Here is a 13,139-nt window from a genome sequence, read left to right on the forward strand (position 1 = left end):
ATCACAAAGAAGACCATGATAAGTTCAGATGGCTTAGAGGTATGATTAGAGCAGCATAAACACCATACTTCTCAATTCCAACTTTCTTTTCTATTTTCTTCTTAAGAGCACACAAGCTTTGGAGTCAGGTACAAAGTTCAACTCCCCTTAAGCTTAAGAGCAAGTTTCTTAATTGTTCTGAACCTCAGCTTACTCATCTGTAAGATGGACAGAAGCAATACTTTACAGGGTTGTAAAAATGATTGTGAGCTATATACACATAGTATATATAATTCACTTAGCAAATGATCAGTAAATGACAGCTGCTGTTTATCTTAGGTCAGATGAATACATGCTAAGAAAGCAAACATTGTAAATGCCTTCCTTAACAAAAAAATGTTTTAAGGCTGGCCATGGTGGCTCACACCTGTAATACTAGCACTTTGGGAGGCTGAGGCAGGTGGATCACTTGAGCCCAGGAGTTCAAGGCAAGCCTGGGCACCATAATGAGACTCCTGTCTCTACAAGAAATACAAAAATTATCTGGGTGTGGTGGTGCACACCTGTAGTCCCAGCTGCTTGGAAGGCTGAGATGGGAGGATCACTTGAGCCCAGGGAGGTTAAGGCTGCAGTGGGCCCTGATTGTGCCACTGCACTCCAGCCTGTCTCAAATCAAAAAAAAAAAAACAAAACAGTTTTAGACTACCCAATATTTCCTGGTCTGATATCTTTTTTTTTTGGAAACAGGGTCTGGTTCTTTTTCCCAGGCTGGAGTGCAGTGGCGTGATCATAGCTCATTGCAGCCTCTTAGACTGAAGTGATCTTCCTGCCTCAGCCTCCTGAGTAGCTGGGACTATAGGCATGGGCCACCACATCCAGCTAATTCAAAAAAAATTTTTTGGCCAGGCGCAGTGGCTCACGCCTGTAATCCCAGCACTTTGGGAGGCTGAGACGGGTGGAACAAGAGGTCAGGAGATCGAAACCATCCTGGCTAACACGGTGAAACCCCGTCTCTACTAAAAATACAAAAAATTAGCCGGGCCTGTTGGTGGGCGCCTGTAGTCCCAGCTACTCGGGAGGCTGAGGCAGGAGAATGGCGTGAACCCGGGAGGCGGAGCTTGCAGTGAGCCGAGATCGTGCCACTGCACTCCAGCCTGGGCGACAGAGCAAGACTCTGTCTCAAAAAAAAAAAAATTTTTTTTAATAGAGACTTGGTGTCCCTATGCTGCCCTGCCTGGTCTCGAATTCATGGGCTCAAGCAATCCTCCTACCTCAGGCTGCCAAATGCCAAAGTGTTGAGATTTGAAGTGTAAGCCACTGCACTCAGTCTGGTCTGGTATCTCCCTTTGGGGAAGCTCTAGATATACCTATATCCGGAAGGACAGTGCTACAGATTTTTTTTTAAAATAGAGATGGGATCTCACTATGTTGCCCAGGCTGGTTTCAAACTCCCGAGGTCAAGTGATCCTCCCTTCTCAGCCATCCAAAATTCTGGGATTACAGTCATGAGCCACTATGCCCAGCACTGCTACAGATCTTGTGGTCGGCTAACTCCAGTTACAATGAAAACCTGATTATAGGAGAAATGGGCATCAATGAAGACAAAAGGGCAAACTCCAGTCCATCTCCCACCAATCAAGCCTGTGATGCCAGTTGGTTTTCCTAAAGCACAGTTTGGAATCTGTCACTTCACTTCTCAATAAACTAGGAAGACTCCTCACAGCCTACAAAGGAAATCTGAACTGTATATTTTGGCATTTGATGTACCATATGCAGTAAAAGGCTCCCACGTGCTTCTTTATTTTAGTTTTATTATTTTTATCTTTTTTCTAGATGGAGTCTTGCTCTGTCACCCAGGCTGGAGTGCAGTGGCGCAATCTCGGCTCACTGCAACCTCTGCCTCCAGGGTTCAAGCGATTTTCCTGCCCCAGCCTCCGGAGTAGCTAGGTTTAGAGGCACCCATCACCATGCCTGGCTAATTTTTGTATTTTTAGTAGAGACAAGGTTTCCCCACGTTGGCCAGGCTGGTCTCAAACTCCGGATCTCAGGAGATCCGCCTGCCTCAACCTCCCAAAGTGCTGGGATTACAGGTGTGAGCCACCGTACCCAGCCCATTTTTATTGCTGAAGAGAGTTTACCTTTATTCTGTATTTGAAAAGTGTTATTTCTTTTTATCTTTTTTTTTTTTTTTTGAGACGGAGTCTCGCTGTGTCGCCAAGGTTGGAGTGCAGTGGCACGATCTTGGCTCACTGCAAGCTCCGCCTCCTGGGTTCACACCATTATCCTGCCTCAGCCTCCTGAGTAGCTGGGACTACAGGTGCCCGCCACCACACCTGGCTAATTTTTTTTTGTATTGTTAGTAGAGATGGGGTTTCACCATGTTAGCCAGGATGGTCTTAATCTCCTGACCTCGTGATTCGCCCATCTCGGCCTCCCAAAGTGCTGGGATTACAGGCGTGAGCCACCGTGCCCGGCCCTTTTTATCTTTTTTTTTTTTAAATGTATTTTACTTTAAGTTCTGGGATACATATGCTGAACGTGCACGTTTGTTACATAGGTATACATGTGCCATAGCGGTTTGCTGCACCTATCAAGCTGTCATCTAGGTTTTAAGCCTCGCATGCATTAGGTATTTGTCCTAATGCTCTCCCTCCCCTTTCCTCCCACCCACTGACAGGCCCCGGTGTGTGATGTTCCCCTCCCTGTGTCCATGTGTTCTCATTGTTCAGCTCCCACTTATGACTGAGAATATGCGATGTTTGGTTTTCTGTTCCTGTGTTAGTTTGCTGAGGAGGATGGTTTCAAACCAGCTTCATCCATGTCCCTGCAAAGGACATGAACTCATTCTTTTTATGGCTGCAGAAAGTGTTTTTTCTTAAACTGAATGGTAGGTACATGGTTTGTTTGTATTTTACATTGTGGTAAGACACATAACATAAAATTCACCATTACTGACATTTAGTGTATTTACAATATTGCACAAACATCACTATCTACTTCTTGAATATTTTCATCACCCCAAAAGGACCCTGTACCCATTAAACTGTCACTCCCCATTTCTCCTTCATCTCTAGCCTCAGGGAACTAATCTGCTTTCTGTATTTAAGGATTTGCCAACTCTGGATATTTCAATAAGCAGAATCATATAATATGTGGCCTTTTGTGTGGATTCTTTCTTGATTTTATTTTTTTGAGACAGAGTCTCGATGTGTCGCCCAGGCTGGAGTGCAGTGGCACCATCTCGGCTCACTGCAACCTCTGCCTCCCGGGTTCAAGCGAATCTCATGCCTCAGCCTCCTGAGTAGTTGGGATTATAGGTGTGCACCTCCACACTGGAGTAATTTTTGTATTTCTAGTAGAGATGGGGTTTTCCGTGATGACCAAGCTGGTCTTGAACTCCTGACCTCAAGTGATCTGCCCCCCTCAGCCTCCCAAAGTGCTGGGATTACAGGCGTGAGCCACCATGCCCAGCCTGTCTGAATTCTTTCACTTAGCAAAATGTTCACAAGTTTCATCTATGTTGTAGCATATATCAGCATTGCATTCTTTATATACCTGAATAATATTCATACCAAGATGGACATTTTAGTTATTTTCATCTTTTGCCTATTTCACATAGTGCTGCTATGAATATTTGTGAACAAGTTTTTGTATGAATGCTTATTTTCTTTTTTTCATTTTTCTTTCTTTTTTTTCTTTGAGACAGGCTCTTACTCATTGTGTTGCCCAGGCTGGAGTGCGGTGGTGAGATCATAGCTCACTGTAGCCTTGACTTCCCCTGACTCAGGTGATCCTCCCACCTCAACCTCCCAAGTAGCTGGGACTACAGGCATGTGCCACCATGCCCAGCTAATTTTTGTACTTTTTGTAGAGACACGATTTCACCATGCTGCCCAGGCTGGTCTTGAACTCCTGGGCTCAAGTGATCCCTCTGCCTTGGCCTCCCAATGTGCTGAGATTACAGGCATAAGCCACTGCACCTGGCCTTTTTTTCAGTTCTTTACGGTACATATATCCAGGAGTGGAATTGCTAGGTCATATGGAAATTTTATGTTTAACATTTTGGGAAACCATCAGTCTGTTTTGCAAAGTGGCTACACCATGGGCTGAGGCAGGTGGATCACTTGAGGTCAGGAGTTTGAGACCAGCCTTGCCAACATGGTGAAACCCTGCCTCTATAATAAAAATAAATTAATTAAAATAAACAAAGTGGCTGCACCATTTTACATTCCCAACAGCAGTGTATAAGTGTTCTGATTTCTCCATATTCTTACCAGCATTTATTATCTGACTTTTTTGTTACAGCCATTCTAGTGGATAAAACATAACATGGGTGAAATGTGATTTGCATTTCCCTGATGACTATCAGGGCTTAGTTTTACCTCTGCATATTCATCATTTATATACCTTTTTTTATTTTTATTTTTTTGAGACATGGTCTGGCTCTGTCACCCAGGCTGCAGTGCAGTGGTGTGATCATGGCTTACTCAGCCTCAACCTCCCAGGCTCAAGCAATCCTCCCACCTCAGCCTCCCCCAAGTAGCTGGGACTACAGGCACGAGCCATCATACCTGGCTAATTTTTGTATTTTTCATAGAGACAGGGTCTCCCTATGTTGCCTTGCTGGTACCTAACTCCTGGGATTTAGTGATACTCCTACCTTCGCCTCCCAAATTGCTGGGATTACAGGCATGAGCTACCGTGCCCAGTCCCATTTGCATATCTTGTTTGGAGAAATGTCTACTCAGAGCCTTTGCCCATTTTAAAATTGGATTTTCTCTCTTTTATTATTGAGTTGATAGAGTTTTTTAATGTATTCTAGATATAAGTCCCTTATCAGATATATTATGCAAATATTTTCTCCCATCCTGTGGGTTGTCTTTTCCCTTGGTTCATAGTATAATTTGAAGCAGAAAAACTTTTAATTATGAAGAAGTCTAATTTACCTAGTTTTCTCTTTTGTTGTTTGTGCATTTGACATCACATCTAAGAATGAATCTATTGTCATTTTTTTTTCTTTTTCTTTTTTTTTTTGAAACGGAGTCTCTCTCTGTCACCGAGGCTGGAGTGCAGCGGTGCAATCTTGGCTCACTGCAATCTCCACCTCCCTGGTTCAAGCGATTCTCCTGCCTCAGGTAGCTGGTACTACAGGTGCCTGCCACCACACCCAGCTAATTTTTGTATTTTTTGGTAGAGACAAGGTTTTGCCCTGTTGGCCAGGCTGGTGTCGAACTCCTGGCTTCAAGTGATCCACCAGCCTCAGCTTCCCAAAGTGCTGGGATTACAGGTGTAAGGCACTGCACCCGGCCCTATTACCACATTTTGAGAACAAGAATATTTTCTTCCCTCCTTCCTTCCTTCCGTCCTTCCTTCCTTCCTTTCTTCTTTCTCTCTCTCTCTCTTTTTTTTTTTTTTTTGATGGAGTTTTGCACTTGTTGCCCAGGCTGGAGTGCCATGGTACAATTTCAGCTCACTGCAACCTCCGCCTCCCAGGTTAAAGTGATTCTCCTGCCTCAGCCTCCCTAGTACTTGGGATTACAGGCATCCACCACCACGCCCGGCTAATTTTTGTATTTTTAGTAGAGACGGGGTTTCACCATATTGGCCAGGCTGATCTCAAACTCCTGACCTCAGGTGATCTACCCACCTCAGCCTCCCAAAGTGCTGGGATTACAAGCATGAGCCACTGTGCCCGGCTACCTTTTTTTTTCTAAAGTGTTTTATAATTTTAGCTCTTACACTTAAGTCTTTGATCCGGCCGGGTGCGCTGCCTCATGCCTGTAATCCCAGCACTTTAGGGGGCCAAGGGGGGTGGATCACCTGAGGTCAGGAGTTTGAGACAAGCCTGGCCAACGTGGTGAAACCCCATCTCTATTAAAAATACAAAAATTGGGCCAGGGGCGGTGGCTCACGCCTATAATCCTAGCACTTTGGGAGGCCAAGGTGGGTGGATCACCTGAGGTTAGGAGTTCAAGACCAGCCTGGCCGACATGGTGAAACCCCGTCTCTACTGAAAAAACAAAAATTAGCCGGGTGTGGTGGCATGCGCCTGTAATCCCAGATACTTGGGAGGCTGAGACAGGAGAATTGCTTAAACCCAGGAGGTGGAGGTTGCGGTGAGCCGAGATCTCGCCATTGCACTCCAGCCTGGGCAATAAGAGCAAAACTCCGTCTCAAAAAAAAAAAAAAACAAAAATACAAAAATACAAAAATACGCCGGGTGTGATGGTGGTCACCTGTAATCCCAGCTACTTGGGAGACTGAAGCAGGAGAATCACTTGAACCTGGGAGGCGGAGGTTGCAGTGAGCTGAGATCCGCCATTCACTGCACTCCAGCCTAGACAACAAGAGCAAAACTCCACCTGAAAAAAAAAAGTCTTTGATCTATTTTGAGTTAATTTTGTATGTGGTGTGAAGTAAGGGTCCAAATTCATTCTTCTGCAGGTGGCTATCAATTTGTCCCAGCACCATTTGCTAAAAAGGCTATTCTTTCCCCATTAGATTGTCGTGGCACCTTTGTCAAAAATCAGTGGGCCAGGCGCAGTGGCTCACGCCTGTAATCCCTACACTTTGGGAGGTCGAGGAGGGCAGATCATGAGGTCAGGAGTTCGAGACCAGCCTGACCAACTTGGTGAAAACCCATCTCTACTAAAAACACAAAAAATTAGCCGGGCATGGTGGCACGCACCTGTAATCCCAGCTACTCAGGAGGCTGAGGCAGGAGAATCGCTTGAACCTGGGAGGTAGAGGTTGCAGTGAGCCGAGATTGCACCACTGCACTCCAGCCTGGGCGACACAGGGAGACTCCAACTCAAAAAAAAAAAAAAATCAGTTGATCACATAACACATGGGTTTATTTCTGTTTATCTACATATTTTGCACTTCATTTATTAAACTTATTCCTAAGTATCTTATTCTTTTTTATGCTATTGAAAACAGAATTATTTCTTTCTTTCTTTCTTTTTTTTTTTTTTTTGAGACGGAGTCTCACTCTGTCGCCTAGGCTGGAGTGCAGTGGTGTGATCTCGGCTCACTGCAAGCTTCGCCTCCCGGGTTTACGCCGTTCTCCTGCCTCAGCCTCCCGAGTAGCTGGGACTACAGGTGCCCGTCACCATGCCCGGCTAATTTTTTGTATTTTTAGTAGAGATGGGGTTTCACTGTGTTAGCCAGGATGGTCTCGATCTCCTGTCCTCGTGATCCACCCATCTCGGCCTCCTAAAGTGCTGGGATTACAAGCGTGAGCCACCGCGCCCAGCCATTATTTCTTAATTTTATTTTCTGATTGTTCATTGCTAGTATATAGAAATAGTTGATTTTTGTATATGCATTTTGTGTCCTGCAAGCTTGCTGTGGTGGTTTATGAACTCTAATAGTTTTTATTGTGTATTTTTGATTTTCTTTCCTTTTTTTTTTTTTGGAGACAGGATCATTCAGCCTCTGTCACCCAGGCTGGAGTGCAGTGGTGTGATCTCGGCTCACTGCAACCTCCGCTTCCCCAGGTTCAAGCAATTCTCATGCCTCGGCCTCCTGAGTAGCTGGGATTACAGGTGCACACCACCACACCCAGCTAATTTTTGTATTTTTAGTAGCGTTGTGGTTTCACCATGTTGGCCAGACTGGTCTCCAACTCCTGACCTTAAATGATCCTCCCACCTTAACCTCCCAAAGTGCTGGTATTACAGGCATGAGCCACTGAGCTCGATCTGACTTTCTGTATATAAAATCATGTCAACTGTGAATAAAGGTAGTTGTACTTCTTCATTTCCAATCTGGATCCTTTTTTTTTTTGCCTTATTTCCCTGGCTAGAGCCTCCTATATAATGTTGAGGAAGTAGTGAGAGTAGACATCATCGTCTTGTTGGAAGTAAAATTGACAAATAAAAATTATATATATTGTCAAGGTGTACAACATGATCATTTAAGTATACATATATGTGAAACAATTGCCACAATCAAGTTAATAAACACATCCATCCATCACCTTACATAGCTCTATGTGTTGGGGGGTTGGGGGGCGGTGAGGACACTTAAGATTTACTCTCTTGGCCGGGCACGGTGGCTCACGCCTGTAATCCCAGCACTTTGGGAGACTGAGGCAGGTGGATCACGAGGTCACGAGATTGAGACCAGCCTGACCAACATGGTGAAACCCCGTCTCTACTAAAAAAAACAGAAAAATTAGCTGGGCGTGGTGGCATGCGCCTGTAATCCCAGCTACTCAGGAGGCTGAGGCAGGAGAATTGCTTGAACCTGGGAAGCGGAGGTTGCAGTGAGCTGAGATCACGCCACTGCACTCCAGCCTGGTGACGGAGCGAGACTCTGTCTCAAAAAAAAAAAAAAAAAATTTACTCTCTTGTCCTTGTCCTTGCCATGATCAGGACTAAAAAATAGAAAATAAAAAAAGATATACGGCCGGGCATGGTGGCTCATGGTGGCTCATGCCTGTAATCCCAGCACTTTAGGAGGCCAAGGGGGGTGGGTCACAAGGTCAGGAATTTGAGACCAGCCTGGCCAACATAGTGAAACCCCGTCTCTATTAAAAATACAAAAAATTATCTGGGCATGGTGGCGGGCACCTGTAATCCCAGCTACTTGGGAGGCTGAGGCAGGAGAATCGCTTGAACCTGGGAAGCAGAGGTTGCAGTGAGCCAAGATTGTGCCACTGCACTCCAGCCTGGGTGACAGTGTGACACTCAGTCTAAAAAAAAAAAAAATTTCCTCTGGTAGCAAATTTCAAGTATACAATACAGTATTAACTATAGTTACCATGCTGTATATTAGCTCCCCGGAATTTATTTGTTTTTCTAATTGAAAGTTTGTACTCGGCTGGGCATGGTGGCTCACACCTGTAATCCCAGCACTTTGGGAGGCTGTGGGGCAGGGCGGGTGGATCACCTAGGTCAGGAGTTCAAGACCAGCCTTGCCAACCTGGTGAAACTCCATCTCTACTAAAAATACAAAAATGTAGCTGGGCATGGTGGTGGGTGCCTATAATCTAGCTACTCAGGAGACTGAGGCAGGAGAATTGCTTGAACCTGGGAGGTGGTGGTTGCAGTGAGCTGAGATTGTACCATTGTACTCCAGCATAGGCAACAAGAGTGAAACTCTGTATCAAAAAAAGAAAGAAAGAAAGAAAGTTTGTACTCTTTGACTAACTTCTCCCCATTTCCCTTTTTCTGATCTTAGGGAAAAGTCATCCCATTTTTTACCATGAAGTATACTGTTAGGTGTGGGTTTTTCATAGATGCTTTTTATTAGATTAGGGAAGTTCTCTTCTATTCCCAGTTTAGGGGTTTTTATATGAAAGAATGTTGAGTTTTTTCAATGCATTTGATATGATGTATTACACTTACTGATTTTCAGATATTAAACCAACTTCATATTCTTAGGATAGATCCAACTTAGTCATAGTTGCAATTTTTTTTGTTGTTGTTTGTTTGTTTCTTTGTTTTTTGAGATGGGGTCTCACTCTGTTACCCAGGATGGAGTGCTTTGGCACAATTTTGGCTCACTGCAACCTCCATCTCCTGGGCTCAAGCAATCCTCCCACCTCAGCCTCCTGAGTAGCTGGGACCACAGGCATGTGTCACTACATCCACCTAATTTTTTTTTTATTTTTGGTAGAGGCAGTGTTTTGCCATGTTGCCCAGGCTGGTCTTGAACTCCTGGGATCGATCGATCCGCCCACCTCGGCCTCCCACAGTGCTGGGATTATAGTTGTGAACCACCATGCCTGGCCAATCTCTGCCTTTTAATTGGATTGGTTAATTTATTCACACTCAGTGTTATTGGATTAGATTTACATCTGCCATTTTACAGTTTTGTTTTCTATTATGTCTCATGTGTTTTCTGTTTCTCTTATTTATTTTATTTAATTAATTAATTTATATTTATTTATTTGAGATGGAGTATTGCCCTGTCGCCCAGACTACAGTGCAAGCGGTGAAATCTTGGCTCACCTGTCTCAGCCTCCCGAGAAGCTGGGATTACAGGCCCGCACCACCACGCCTGGCTAATTTTTGTATTTTTAGTAGAGACTGGGTTTTGCCACATTGGCCAGGCTGGCTGGTCTCGAACTCCTGACCTCAGGCGACGCTCACCTCGGCCTTCCAAAGTGCTGGGATTACAGGCATAAGCCACCACGACTGGCCTATATATTTATTTTAAAGAGAAGGGGTATTGCTATGTTGCCCACGCTAGCCTTGAACTGGGTTCAAATAATCTTCCTACCTCAGCCTCCCTAGTAGCTGGGACTATAGTCATGCACCACTAGGCCTGGCAAAAAAAATTTTTCTTTTTTTGGTATTGTCAGGGTCTTGGTCTGTAACTCTTACTTTTCAGTGCTCTTACTTTTTTTTTTTTTTTTTTTTTGAGACAGAGTCTAGCTCTGTTGCCCAGGCTGGAGTGCAGTGGCACAATCTCAGCTCACTGCAACCTCCGCCTCCCGGGTTCAAGCGATTCACCTGCCTCAGCCTCCCAAGTAGCTGGTATTACAGGTGCCCACCACCACGCCCAGCTAATTTCTGTATTTTTAGTAGAGACGGGGTTTCACTGTGTTGGCCAAGCTGGTCTCGAACTCCTGACCTCAGGTGATCTGCCCACCTTGGCCTCCCAAAGTGCTGAGATTACAGGTGTGAGCCACCACCTCCGGCCCACTATTATAGACAATATAGTATATATTTTTTATTTTTATTTTTTATTTTTACTTTTTTTTTCAAGACAGAGTCTTGCTCTGTTGCCCAGGCTGGAGTGCAATGGCGCATCTCAGCTCACTGCAACCTCCACCTCCTGGGTTCAAGCGATTCTCTGGCCTCAGCCTCCTGAGTAGCTGGGATTACAGGCACGCACCATCTTGCCCAGCTAATTTTTGTATTTTTGTAGAAACAGGGTTTCACCAGTTGGCCAGGCTGGTCTTGAACTCCTGACCTCAGGTGATCTGCCCGTCTTGGCCTCGCAAAGTGCTAGGATTACAGGTGTGCGGCCCCACGCCTGGCCATTTTTTATTTTCTGTATATAATGATGTTTTGAAATCTGAAAAAACTTTTCTGTCTAGGGTGATTGCCCATGCCAGGGCTAGCCAATTCTTTTTTTTTTTTTGAGACAGCATTTCACTCTTGTTGCCCAGGCTAGAGTACAATGGCGCAATCTAGGCTCACTGCAACCTCCACCTCCCGAGTTTTTAAAGGGGTTTTCCTGCCTCAGCCTCCTGAGTAGCTGGGATTACAGGCGCCCACGACCACGCCCGGCTAATTTTTTGTATTTTTAGTAGAGATGGGGTTTCACCATCTTGGCCAGGCTGGCCTTGAACTCCTGATGTCAGGTGATCCACCTGCCTTAGCCTCCCAAAGTGCTGGGATTACAGGTATGAGCCACAACTGTGCCCGGCTTTTTTTTTTTTTTTTAAAGACAAAGTCTCACTGTGGCCCAGGCTGGAGTGCAATGGTGCCATCTTGGCTCCCACCTGTAACCACCACCTCCCAGATTCAACTGATTCTCGTGCTTCAGCCTCCCGAGTAGCTGGGATTACAGGTGCATGGGACCAGGACTGGCTAATTTTTGTATTTTCAGTAGAGTCAGGGTCTCACCATGTTGGCTAGGCTGGTCTGAAACTCCTGACTTCAAGTGATCTGCCTACCTCAGCCTCCCAAAGTGCTGGGATTATAGGCATGCGCTACTGTGTTCAATCCCAATTATTTATTTTATTTTACTTTTTTGAGACAAGCTCACCAAGTCACCCAGGCTGGAGTGCAGTTGTGTGATCACGGCTCACTGCAGCCTCAAACTCCCAGGCTCAAGCTATCCTCCCACCTCAGCCTCCCAAGTAGCAAGAACTACAGGTGCACATCACCAAGGCTAATTTTTTTTTTTTTTAATCTTTGAGACGGAGTTTCACTCTGTCGCCCATGCTAGAGTGCAGTGGTGCTATCTCAGCTCACTGCGACCTCTGCCCCCAGGGGTTCAGGAGATTCTCCTGCCTCAGACTCCTGAGTAGCTGGAATTACAGGTATGCACCACCACACCTGGCTAATTTTTGCATTTTTAGTAGAGAGGGGGTTTTGCCATATTGGCCAAGTTGGTCTCGAACTCCTGACCTTAGGTGATTCGCTTGCCTCAGCCTCCCAAAGTGCTAGGATTACAGGCATGAGACACCAAGCTCAGGCAATTTTTATGGTTTTATAGAGACGGTGTTTTGCCATGTTGCCCAAGCTGGTGCCAGTTAAAGATAGCAAAGAACTCAGCTGAGAGCATGCTTTCTATATGCAAACTAACCAATCCAGAGCCCCATGGCCTCTATCTATACCCATGCACCAGGCCTTAACCATTTACCCTGCCCTGTCGTTCTACAAAATCCCAATAAAGGCTCTAGCCTTGGTTTCCCAAGCTAGAATTCAAACCCAATTCTAGCTTCTGCCACCTGACCCAAACCTGGTGCTTCCCCTGTGACCCTGCATGGTATGCAGTGACCCCCTCTTCAGGACCTGTAAGTATAATTATCTATTTTCCTGTGCATCTCCTTTATCTCCTCTTGTGGCCACACCTGACTCATAATCACATAAAATAACATGGAACACAGGTACTGGAGGATAAATACTGCAGAGTTTTTGCCCAGTGGTTCACATAATGGGGACCCCAGACTAGCAGCATAGGTACCACCTGAGAATTTGTTAGATGAAAAGGTTAATCTTTGGTCGGGCACGGTGGCTGACTCCTGTAATCCCAGCACTTTGGGAGGCCCAGGCGGGCAGATCACATGAGGTCGGGAGTTCAAGACCATCCTGGCCAACATGGCGAAACCCTGGTCTCTACTAAAAATACAAAAATTAGCTGAGCATGGTGGTGGGTGCCTATAATCCCAGCTACTCAGGAGGCTGAGGCAGGAGAATCACTTGAAACCAGGAGGAGGCTGCAGTGAGCCAAGATCGCACCATTGCACTCCAGCCTGGGCAACAAAGTGAGACTCCATCTCAAAAAAAAAAAAAAAAAAAAGTTAATCTTTGAGGTCAAATTTGGGTTTGAATTCTAGCTCCACACTAATCCTACCCTGCAGCAATGTCGTGAGGACTAAAAGAGATTCAATTAGATCATGTAAATAATTCTACTACTGAAACCACCTTTGCAAAATTATGACTGAGACAGTGAAAGAGACCTAACTTAACTGA

The sequence above is a fragment of the Pan troglodytes genome, chromosome 3 (genome assembly GCF_028858775.2).
Source record: "Pan troglodytes isolate AG18354 chromosome 3, NHGRI_mPanTro3-v2.0_pri, whole genome shotgun sequence".
NCBI classification, from domain to species: domain Eukaryota; kingdom Metazoa; phylum Chordata; class Mammalia; order Primates; family Hominidae; genus Pan; species Pan troglodytes.